Source organism: Alligator mississippiensis, chromosome 7, assembly GCF_030867095.1.
Source record: "Alligator mississippiensis isolate rAllMis1 chromosome 7, rAllMis1, whole genome shotgun sequence".
In the NCBI taxonomy this organism is placed as follows: Eukaryota; Metazoa; Chordata; order Crocodylia; family Alligatoridae; genus Alligator; species Alligator mississippiensis.
Genome location: NC_081830.1, coordinates 64775197 through 64787298, shown reverse-complemented (window position 1 = coordinate 64787298; position 12102 = coordinate 64775197).

Here is a 12102-nt window from a genome sequence, read left to right as displayed (position 1 = left end):
AAAATAGGCTGCAGATACAGGCAGACCTAGACAGACTGGCAAGTTTGGCGGTTAGAACCAGATGAAATTCAACACTGAGAAGTGTAAAGTGCTTCATCTGGGGACGAACAATCCCCAACATACTTACAGGCTCGGTGGTGCCAAATTGACTAGCACCACAACTGAAAGGGATATAGGGCTAATTATAGACCATAGTATGAACATGAACTGTCAGTGCATTGCTGTAGCCAGATGGGCAAACAATACTCTGGCATGCATCAACCGATGCATCTCAAGCAAAACCAAGGAAGTGATTCTTCTGCTTTACACAGCATCGGTGAGACCGCAGCTAGAGTACTACGTCCAGTTCTGGGTGCTGCACTTCAACAAGGACACGGAAAAGCTTTATCCCTTCCAGTCCCTTACAATTTATGAATCCATGACTGAATTGCCAGATTATCCATGGCACATGCTGGGAGCCAACTTACTGATCTGGAAGCGTTGTCTTTACCTCATTGGTGACTATTACTCTTGTTGCTTGGAGATGGCACAGTTACAGAACACCACAACTGAGAGTGTTAAATGATGCTGAAGATCATATATATATGTACAAGTGCCATGGCATACCTTCAGTTTTAAGAACAGATAATGGTCCACAATTTTCTGAAGCTGCATTTAAGCAATTTGCAGCTCATTATGACTTTCAGCATATCAACATCAGTCCACATTTCCCATGTAGCAATGGGGATGCAGAATGTGCAGTGTGGACTGTGAAGAATTGCTTCAGAACAACAAAGATCTCTATAACACTCTCCTGATGGTTCAACACCATTAGAGCATGGATGGAGTCCAGCTGAGTTGCTTATGAGTCCCTGACTCCATACAACTCTGCCAACTATGGTAGATGACATCCAAAACTTGCCGATGTGCAGGAATTTCACGAGAAAGATAAACTGATAAAGGACTGTCAGAGATGGAATTATAACATTAGACATGCCTCAAGAAATGTACCTGATCTTTTCCCACAGCAGGAAATATGGATTCCAGATGCAGGAGCACAAAGCGCTGTCCAGACTAGGACAGATATCCCTCATTCATATTGGGTGGAGACACCTAGAAGTTTTCTATGTAGGAATCGAGAGCATCTCCGTCATATTCCACCTGTTTACTATAGTATGTCACGACATGCATCAGTTCCATCAAATAGACTAGATTTGTTAATCTATCTGCTTTAAGTGAAAAAGCTTATTTATGTTTCTGTTTTTATTATTGTCTTTTTTTAAGGAAGTGAGTGGTAAAGACTCACCAAATGAGTGATGTGCCTGTAACGTCTCTTCCCCAGATGATTTTGCACTTCTTTGAAAGTCTTTCAAGTTTCTTCTGAAATGAGGGATGTAGTAGTAAGGGTTAATACTCTTCCTGAGGGGTGACATGATGACATCAACAGGAAGTTGTCAGTCATCTTTGTGTGTATGTTAGTTGTTGCAATAAAGCTTTTTGAGAGCTAGAAGTCTCCCTGCCTTTTCCTGAGCTATGTGATACCACATTTTGGAAGATCTTCGTGCCTGAAAAGTCAAGTTGAATAGATTTAAAACAAATACTTTAAAGAATATCAATAAGAATCATTAGTGGAGGTAGACAAAATACTATGTTTAGAGAAACTTTGTAAATGCTCCATAAACAGGGCTAAAATAAGTACCCATCAAGTCTGTTTTGTATGTACACGTTCTATATGCTTTCAAATTTCAACAGCACTCAGGACTGGCTTAAACCAGCTCCTTATGATGTCACTGGTAAAACTCCCATCGAATCTAGTTCAGAGCAGAGTTGGCAAAAACTTGAGTGCTTTAAAATTATCCTACCTCCCAGTAACTTTCCTTGGCCAGATATAGCTCAACAATCTAGTTACTTGGGCATGCAGAGATGAAGTCAGGAAGGTCAAAGCACAATAGGAGTTGCAGTGAAGGGTAACAAGAAAGATTTCTACAAGTATGTTAGCAACAACAGGAAGGTTAAGAAAAGTATGGGTCCCTTACTGAATGGGGGAGGCAACTGAGTGGCAGATGATGCAGAAAAGGCTGAAATATCTAATGCCTTTTTTTAGCTTGGTCTTCACAGGCAAAGTCAGCTCCTAGACTACTGCACCAGGCAGAACAGTTTGGGGAGGAGGTGAGCAGCCCTCAGTGGTGAAAGAGCAGGTTAGGTACTATTTAGAAAAGCTGGATGTGTACAAGTCCATGGGGCTGGATGCAACGCATTCAGAGGTGCTGAGGGAGTTGGCTAATGTGATTGCAGAGCCACTGGCCATTATTTTTGAAAACTCATGGCAATCAGGGGAGGTCCCAGATGACTGAAAAAGGGCCAATATAGTGCCCATATTTAAGAAAGGAAAGAAGGAGGATCCAGGGAACTACACACCAGTCAGCTTCACCTAAGTCCCCAGAAAGATCATGGAGCAGATCCTCAAATAATCCATTTCTAAGCACATGGAGGAGACAAAGGTGATTAGGAACAGTCAGCATGGATTCACCAATGGCAAGTCATGCCTGACCAACCTGATTGCCTTCTATGATGAGATAACTGGTAGGGCTGTGCAAAGCTTCAGTCCCTGATTCGATTCGGCAGAGATTCAGCCCAATTTGATGGCTGAATCTCTGAATCCGAATTGAATCAGAGGACCCTTTAATCTCTCTGAATTGAATTGGAACCCTCCAAATCAATTCAGAGAGATTTGGAAAGATTCAGAGATGTGGACATAGAGACAGCTTTAAATTTTTTTTCTACATACCTCATGAGTGCTGCAATGCTGGGGCAAATGGAGTGTCTCATAGAAGCACGGGGGGGCTCCCCAGTGTGCTCAGCAGCAGACCTGGAAGAGGACCAGAAGCACTTTTAGTCCACTTCCGTGTCTACTGGGGAGTGCCCAGGGAGCCCTCCTGTGCTCCCCCAGCTCAGTGACTGGTGCCTCCTGGGTTGGGGTGGGGGGGGGCACCTGCGGCTGATTGCCAAGCTGGGAAGGTGCAGGGGGCGGGGCGGGGCGGGCCCCGGCAGACCCAGAAGTACTTCCGGTCAACTTCCAGGTTTGCTACTGAGCACGTGGAGGGCCCCCCCCCCGCACTCTTGTGGGACACTCCATGCACCCCAGCATCACAGCAATCATGAGGCGCACCTGCTACCTCAAGGTACGTAGAAAAAACTTTTAAAGCTGTGTCTATGTCCGAATTGCTGATTCTCTGAATCAGCACCACAAATGTTCAAGAGGTTTGCTAGTGGCCCTGTGATGATTTTGGCTAGTTCATTCAGCACTCTTGGAAGGAGTTCATTCATCTCTGTTGACTTATAGATATCTAACCTCTCTAGCTGTTCTTTCACAAGCTCTACATTGACTGTTGGGAGGTCAACATACACAACATGAGTCACAATACTGTGACTATTCTATGTCATATTTGCATTCAGCAGGCTATCACTCTTAGATTGGCAGAATACAAATGTGACGTACTCATTCAGGACTTGAGTTTTTTCTTTGGTGTTGGTGATGAGATGTCCAGATGCATTGAGCAATGGTCCCAAGTTTCCATTGGTTTTCCTCCTGTTATCTACATACTTATAGAAGGACTTCGTATTGTCCTTGATTTCAGTTGCTAACCTGAATTCAGTTACTGCCTTTGCTTTTCTAATCTGCCCCCTACAGGTGTGGGCCGATGTTATCTAGTTCTCCTTGGGGGCTATTCCTAGCTCTAATCATTGGTAAGCCTCCCTTTTCTTTTTCAGATCTGAGAGTTCCCTGTTGAGTCAAGATGGCCTCCTGGCCCTTGTGCCACCTTTTTTATATACAGTTATGGACAACTTCTGTACACTGAGGATCGTGTCCTTGAGGAATGACAACTCTTCATCCACACTCTTTTCCTGTGGGCTATGATCCTGTATGGCATTACTCACTAAAGTCCTTAGCTTATTGAAGTCAGCTTTTTTGAAGTCAAGAATTTGTACCTTACTGAAAGATTTAACCAAATTAACAAAATATGCCATATGGCAAGACCCTTATGGGGCTCCTCCACCTATACACTCCTGCTGCAGGCCTCCATATTGAACTCTAGCTCCAGCTGTTAAGTCTTCACAGCTGGAGACTCTGAACAGTATTTCCCTGGGTTACTACGGGGTACCTCTCACAGTCTATTTGTTACCAAAATAAAGAAATGTGGGCAGCTTAACAGCCTCTCACCCTCCTTCAGTGTGCCTCTCTGGCATCTGATGTGGCACTTCACCACTTCTGGTGTTCTTTTGCACTGTCCCTGGGCTTGCCCAACCTATAAGCATTGGTCCTCAACCTCCAGCTGTGGCTTGTTCCTTCTATTTGAAGGTGAGTCACCTGAGGTGAGCTGAGACCAACAGTCCCCTCATCTAGGGCTCTAAGATCCACAGAATGTGGCATTCTGGTTCAGTCCTGACCAGGGTCTTGCTCACTGGCAATCACTGTTTCCCGGTGGGACATTCTGGGCTATGGCACCGGCACTGCGCTGCTTGTCACCCTGCACCAGGCATTCCTGCAGCTCACTCCAGCGCTGCTGGGGCTTTTCACCCTCTGACAGGCAAGGGGAAAGGGGTGAGTGGGGAATTCTCCTCCCCTGCTCCCTTTGATCTGTCACATTGACCTAGACAAATTGGAGGATTGGCCAAAAGAAATCTCATGAGGTTCAATAAGGACAAGTGCAAAGTCCTGCACTTAGGATCGAGAAATACTGTGCACTGCTATAGGTTTGGGACCAACTGTCCAAGCAGGAGCTCTACAGAAAAGGACCTAGGGGTTACAGTGGGCAATAAGTTGGATATGAGTCAGCAATGCACCCTTGTTGCCAAGAAGGCTAATAGTAAACTGGGCTGCATTAGTAGGATTGTTGTCAGCAGATAGAGGGAAGTAACTATTCCCCTCTATTCTGCACTGGTGTGGCCAAATCTGGAGTACTGTGTCCAGTTTTGGGCCCCCACTATAGAAAGGTTGTGGACAAGTTGGAGAGAGTCCAGTGGAGAGCATTGAAAATGGTTTGGGATCTGAGGCACATCGCTAATGAGGAGAGGCTGAGGGAATTGGGCTTATTTAGTCTGCAGAAGAGGTGACTGAGAAGGGATTTGATAGTAGCCTTTAACTACCCGAAGGATGGTTCCAAAGAGGATGGAGCTAGATTGTTCTCAGTGGTGACAGATGACAGAACAAGAAGCAACAGTCTCAGCAAGGGAGGTTTAGGTTGGATATTAGGAAAGACTCTCACTAGGAGGGTAGTGAAGCTCTGGAACAGGTTATCTAGACAGGTGGTGGAATCTCCATCCTTGGTGGTTTTTAAGGCTGGGCTTGACAAAGCCCTGGTTGAAGTGATATAGTTGGTGCTGGTTCTCCTTTGAGCAGGGGGTTGGACTAGATAATCTCCTAAAGTGCTTTCCAATCCTAATTTTCAATGATTCTATGAATCTTGATACCTAGGTTAATTGATCCTTGGAAGAGTTTTCACCCTGAATGAACCATAATTCTCCCACATTTCACAAGTGCAGTGCTTTCTTACTGTTTTTGGAGTATGTTCTTCCAAACAATGCCCTTTGAAAAAGCAAACCTATGTGACCAAGCTGTGTGAAATGCTAGTGGATGAATCCTACGGCATTTAAAGGAAACAATACTGTTGTTTTCTGCATAGCTCTCTCCTGTGTTGAGAAGCCTGTTTATAAAAGAAGCTGGTTGTAAATAAAGCTGTTACTTAATTGAACCCAGACATGCCCCTTTTTAATGCAAACAGAACCACTTCTGGTGGTGCTAAAGAAGAATATCTTCTTTAGCATGTGAAGCAGTCCACACTCACATGGAATGGTGTTTTAAACATTTAAATACTGACTTGCATGTAACTGCACTATGTTACAGAAGTGTCTTTAATCTTTTTATTCTGCCAGGTTTAATAATAAGAATCCAGGTTAACCCTGAAGCATCTCTCTGTGTCTTGTTCTCATTTTTAAACTGAGTCATTCACATTTATATATCAACTTAGTTGTAATACTTTATTTTACATGTTATGCCATGTGCCTATTCATATAAAAAGGCTAAAAAAAAGTAAACACCTGCATTCAGAACATTATATAATGGATTGCAGCGAAGTCTACCATCATGAGCAATGCGATATTACATTTTTCTGAGGTATTCTAGTTATATTTTTATAGTGGGGGTATGGGATGGGCTTTTTTTTTTTAATTTGAATTTTTTAGTTGATTCTACTTAGCGGGGGCAGGGAAACAGATTTCTTAATTATTGTTTCTTGGACTGATTCAGGGGACAGTGATTCAATTAACTGATTTGGATCATGGTCCCAATTCGATTTGACTGAATCCAAATCTGAAGATTTGATTCTGATTCGGAGAATCACTGATTTGCCCATACACACAGCTTTGTATGTTTTTTCTACATACCTCAAGGTACCAGGCATGGCCCATGAATGCTGAGATGGTGGGGCCGATGGAGTGTCCCACAGAAGTGTGGGGGGGCCCCCCTGCATGCTTGGCGGTAGACTCCCCACTACGCCTCCTCGGCTCAGCAATTGGCTGTGGGAGGACCCCTAGTGCCCCCCCAGACCCAGGAGACACCAATCACTGAGTTGGGGGGCGGGGCTTCCAATTCAATTTGGAGAGATTAATGGGTCTCCTGATTCGATTTGGATTTGGAGATTTAGCCACCGAATCAGGCCGAATCTCCTCTGAACTGAATCAGCAGCCGAAGCTTCGCACAGCCCTAGTTGCCATTATTAGGAGTATAGCAAAAGCTGGTAAACCACAAGCACTAGCAGGAAGATGGAACTGAGGTTTAAGAGGGCACATTTCCCTTTCTACAGGGTGTAACTAAAGAGAAAAACAAGTCTGTCATATTAATTTAAAGCATCTTGAGATAAATCTAATAATATCTGTTGTTATAAACTCTGGGCTCTAATTTGGGGATGTACAGCCATTCCATACACTGCTCTTGCACTGGGATGTTTCTTTACCTTTGGTTCACTTGTTTTCCCCTTGGAAAAGTAACTTATGTTAGGGGTTATAGGAGGGCAGCACTTGGCTCTGAGATACTGTATTATTTATTGAATTAGAGTCAATTCACTGTTCAGAAATGAAGAAAGGCCAAACAGAGATGTGTCTTGATTTTCAAAGTTCACAAAAGTGCAACAGATTTTCTTCTTATCTTTTCTTTCCAGCAGATCAAAACTAATAGCATTTCCTGCAGGCATGGCCTGGGAAAAGATCTTCTCAGTTTGTGGAGCTAAGAAAGTGGCTAAATGTGCAGTGTATTTGGCTGGAAGTCAAAAAAGGAGATCCCAAGGTGCTGAGAGTAGTATACTGCTGTACTAGATGGTGCTATTCCCTTTCTGCCGGGCCAAGAGATATTGTACTAATTGTGGAGACATATTATGGCTAGTAACTTGCAATTTTCAGAGGCATGAAGCATCCACAGTTCTCAGTGAATGCACAGTAGTTGCGAATGATCAGAAACTCTGAAAATAAAATTGAGCACTCTGCTGGTTGTATAGCACTGATAACCAAAATAATTCCTAGGCAGAGCAGTGAAATTCATTTCCATGAAATAGATCAACACAAGTAGCATGAATTCTCTGTCCTCAGAGTCCATTTCTATTAAGCAGGCTGAATTGGAAATTAAATTATATTCTTTGACTGAATCAGGTTAGTTTTATTACCCTATGCCTTTTTTCTACTATTAACTAAAATGTACTCTTATTTTTTCTCCAAACTAATTAAACTCTTACATCAGCTCCGGGTTCCTTACCTGTTGATCAGATGATCTGGCCAGTGCTCAATGCATAGGGGCACTTATCTTCCTGCATGAAAGAGGTATGGGGTCAGTCATTAGTTACTGTAAATTTATGGTTCTTCCAAAAAAAGAACCGAGTAGGTATTCTTGTATCATCCCTTTTCTATTTTCCATTTTGCATGGCCAATTTGGCTAGCTTTAGAAGAGCAGGAAATAGTTCTAATGGTGTGCATGTAGAACTCTATTGAGTTTAATATTAATCGCATATCAAAGTTGTTTGCAAAATGTTCCCTGATGCTGTAAGTGCTTGCTAACATTTGCAGTGCAGTGCAGCTACCCAGTCCAGGATTGCCTATTGGCTGGAAGAATTCCCACCTATGTCCTATTAGAAAAGGAGGTAGCCAGGAAGTGAGCCAATTATAGCAGAGGCTAATTAGGGTGCTGGAACAGCATCTAGAGAAAGAAAGCAGGGAACAATTCTTTTTTTTTTTTTTTTAATTCTGTAACAATTAGTCTGGGAAGGGCTGCAATGCCATGGGGTTGGGCATTTGCTCTCATGGTAATGTGTTGCTTGAATTGGCTATGCTAAAGCCTCATTTCAGTTATACCATTGTAACCACATTAACTTCAGTATTTCAAGGGCCATTTCTATCTCCTCTCTCTTCCAACTCCAGTCTCTCCTTTTGAAGTCTCTATTACATTCTTTTCATTTGGTTCATACATGGTGCGATCTGTGATCTTTCTTCCTCCACAGCATTTGTTTGGTGGAATGGGGCTTTTTCTATCTCCTGCTTCTTTTGTCTTCACTGAATTAATTTCTGTCTACCTACTAATTCTTCTCTTTGGCTCCACTGTGTCTTATATTCTCCCTCCAGTTGCTTTGTCTGTAATCACTGGACTGTTTTATTTACACCCTGCTTCTTTCCTTTGCCCTACTAAGTTTCTCTCTTTCTCTCCATTTCTCTCCATTTACACATTCTGAACAAGAGCCCCAACTTTACACTTGCCGATGTTGTTTGTGCAAGTTGGGTCAGATGAAGGAAATTAAACAAAGGCTTGTGTTGTTTAGTCAAACTGTCTCATTACACATGTTAATTTTCTGGATTTGTAATAGAGCAGCTGTGGCTGAGTCCTGTCTGAGAAACTTTAGGGATTTTGTTCCAGAAATGTGAAGTGATATAAAACCTTGGAAGAGAAGAGGGTTTCTGCCTTAAGCTGTTCCTATATAAAACTTGTTTACACTCAGAAGACAGCATTTATAACAAAAAAGTTGATGCATGTCTTCACTATTGAAGTTCTGTCTCAAAGAGCTGTCCCTCTGATTAGCTTTAAATCATTAACTGTACATATACAGTATATTACATATATATAGGACATATTTTGCTGTGACCAGGATTTTGCTGGAATGGTGTGAGGGGAATCAAGATAACCCAAGGTTAGAAAAGGTCAATGATATCTTCTTAATTGGAACACTAGTAGCACAAGTTGTGTTTAAAAGGAACAAAGTTGGTTAATGCCAAGGAGATACAGTATGTGGGGTCTAACCTTTTTTGCCACAAATGTGAAACTCAAAGTTTACCATTTTTATTATAGGTAACAGCTGATTCTGCCCACTTTGACATCAGTGCATACTGCACTTATATAAGGGAGGAAACAAAAGAGCTTTACTTATTATTGGGAAAATTCTGCAACACATAAGGTGACCAAAGAATAAAGGCTCTCAGTTTATCGTTTATAGTAATGCATTAACAATTACCGACTACACTTGATAGAAATAACTGGACAAATCCTACTTTCTACTGTAGTTGTGCCACATGGTGCATTTTCCTAGATGTACACGAAGGCAAATTTGATCCAATGTGTGTTGTGAGACCCTATTATTGCTCCTATTTAATATTTATGAGTTTAACAGTATTGTATTGGAACAGAAGACTAATGAGAGGGCAAAGGATGATGCTAACACATTATTGCTACCAGAAGGAAGATAGTCACTAAGAGGGCATCCATTTAGGGAAGATTTAAAAAACACATTAGACTTTAGTGGCTTCTTTGTTGGCATGCCTTCCTGTTCCTTGTTTACCTTATGTAAATGGTGATCTAATCAAATTACTACTCCGTAGTGGCAAAGTGGTAAAAATCTTCCCTAAATACATGCCCACTTAGTGACTATCTTCCGCTTACATCAGCTCCAGGTTCCATAGCTGTTGATCAGATAATCTGCCCAGTGCTGTGTACCTGTCTTCCCACATAAAAGAGACGGGGATGGTGGGGTTGGTCAGCCATCAGTTACTGTTCCTTGCCCTAATCCTTAAATTTCCTTTGTGGAGAAATCTACAGCATGGGAGCTGGGGAGGCTGGTATCGAGGAATGGGGACAGGCTCTGCTTGAAAAGTACAGTGTTCATTAGCCATGAGTTAATTTTTAATAAGAGAATAACCCTTTTGCCAGGTGGGGTAGGCAACAGTTAGGGCTGGGTTCAATGATCTAAGGGCTTGTCTTAAAATACCAGCAGCTAAAGGCCCAGCTCAGGCCGGGTACAGATATTATATTTTTACTGGTATAAGTGATTTAGAAACCAGTCTATACACATAACAGAAAAAAGTTTGGCATGCAATGGCAGGACCCTAAGATTTGCCCCTCTCCCCCACCCCACCAAAGAGCAAGAGTGTGTTCTGTTCGCTACCGATCTAGACTATGTTGCTTCTAGGAAACCACATAACTTAGATTGATTCCACCTCAAGCTTTCTGAATGTTTGTACCTAGCCTCATGGATCTTTTGAAGTTAAACAGCTTTGCTTGACACCATCAATAGGCAACATTTCCCCTCCAACAGGCACTGAGCTTGTGTCCGAAATCAGGCAATCTATACTCGGAGACTTAAGAACATCAACTTGAAAAAAAATTACAATTAAAAATCATCTTTTTAATATAATTAATTAGGGATAATTAATTATTTATCCCTCCAAGCTGCAGCAGTCCTGTTCCTCATTTCTTCATGCACAAGTGTAAGGTACACCAGCCTTTTGCTCCACGCACCAGCAAAAGGCTGGTGTACCTTTAATGTGCCACTTTTCCTCCTTTCCCCCATCAGTACACCCTGTTCACAATTGGTTGTCAGACATTAACGCAATCGTAAAGTTCAGGGAATGCACTGAACCAGGCTTGTTTCCCACCTTAGCAGCACTCACCTGATCTCATCTTTAGGCTCCACCAGTGAACAGGATCCTGGTTTTATTGGTGCTGGGAACATCACATCAGAACTTTGTGTTGCCTTCAGCAAGGAACCACTTTTGTATCATGCTTTTTTGCAAAGCTTTCAGTGGAGGAAAAAGATGATGTACAGGACCCCTGATCAGAGTCTTTGCCACCTTTCCCTCTCCTCTCTGTTCAGTTCTTCTACCCTGCCAGTTCAGATTTTGTATATAGTTCTGGTGACTCCTCAAAGGGTCACATGGAGACTTCTGGCAGAGAGCTTGTGTGTCTATAGTTTTAGTAGGCACTTGGTCACTAAACATATGGCAATAGGCTCACTATCCTAGGGCATCCAGGTTCAGCGCTTTCACAATACTTTTGATATGCTATTGTATTAACTTCTAACTTGCCATTTCAAGTCCAGATAGTCTGTTTGGTCTCAGTCCTAATAACTCCAGTAAGAACATGGGGCTGATTGTGCCGAGTGCCTTTACCTGTCAGGAGTGATAACTGAGAAGTAATGAAACAGTCTGGCAGCAAGTCAAAGGCTTTCCCTGGTGACCAGCCATCTGCCTCCTCCACTTCCTAATGCCAGCTTGTTTCTTAATCCACTATATTTGCTTAACTGACTCAAGGCACCAAAGGAATCCAGCAGTACTGCAGCTACTGCCAAGGAAGGGAGTGCAGGGGGAGGTTAACTTTACAGGTCATGGCACAAGCTCAAGCTCAGTTTCAAGCAAGTGAATTCTGGTCTCAACTTGTTTGGCAACATAAAAATCCCTTTAAAAATCAACAGCAAACTTTCACCTCCTGGAGCTATTTATTGTGGAGGTGAGTGGAGGAGAGAAGACTACCTCTTTGAGCTTGTTAATATATGCTTATTAAAAATCATACTGACAAGACAAGAACTTGGTTTTATGATGTCAAGTACACAAAGAGGGGCTGCTCACACACACTGAGCAGCTGTTGCTGAGAGCTTGTGTTGGTTTTGTTTTTTGGTTTTTTTCCCCCCATTCACCATGCAATTGAAAATTTGTGGTTTCTGCTCTCAGATAAACATGTGATTCACTGAAGGAGATGCCCAGATACTACTGAGAGGGCCACCAGAATAAGCAGGTAAAGTCTGAAGCTGCATTATTGTT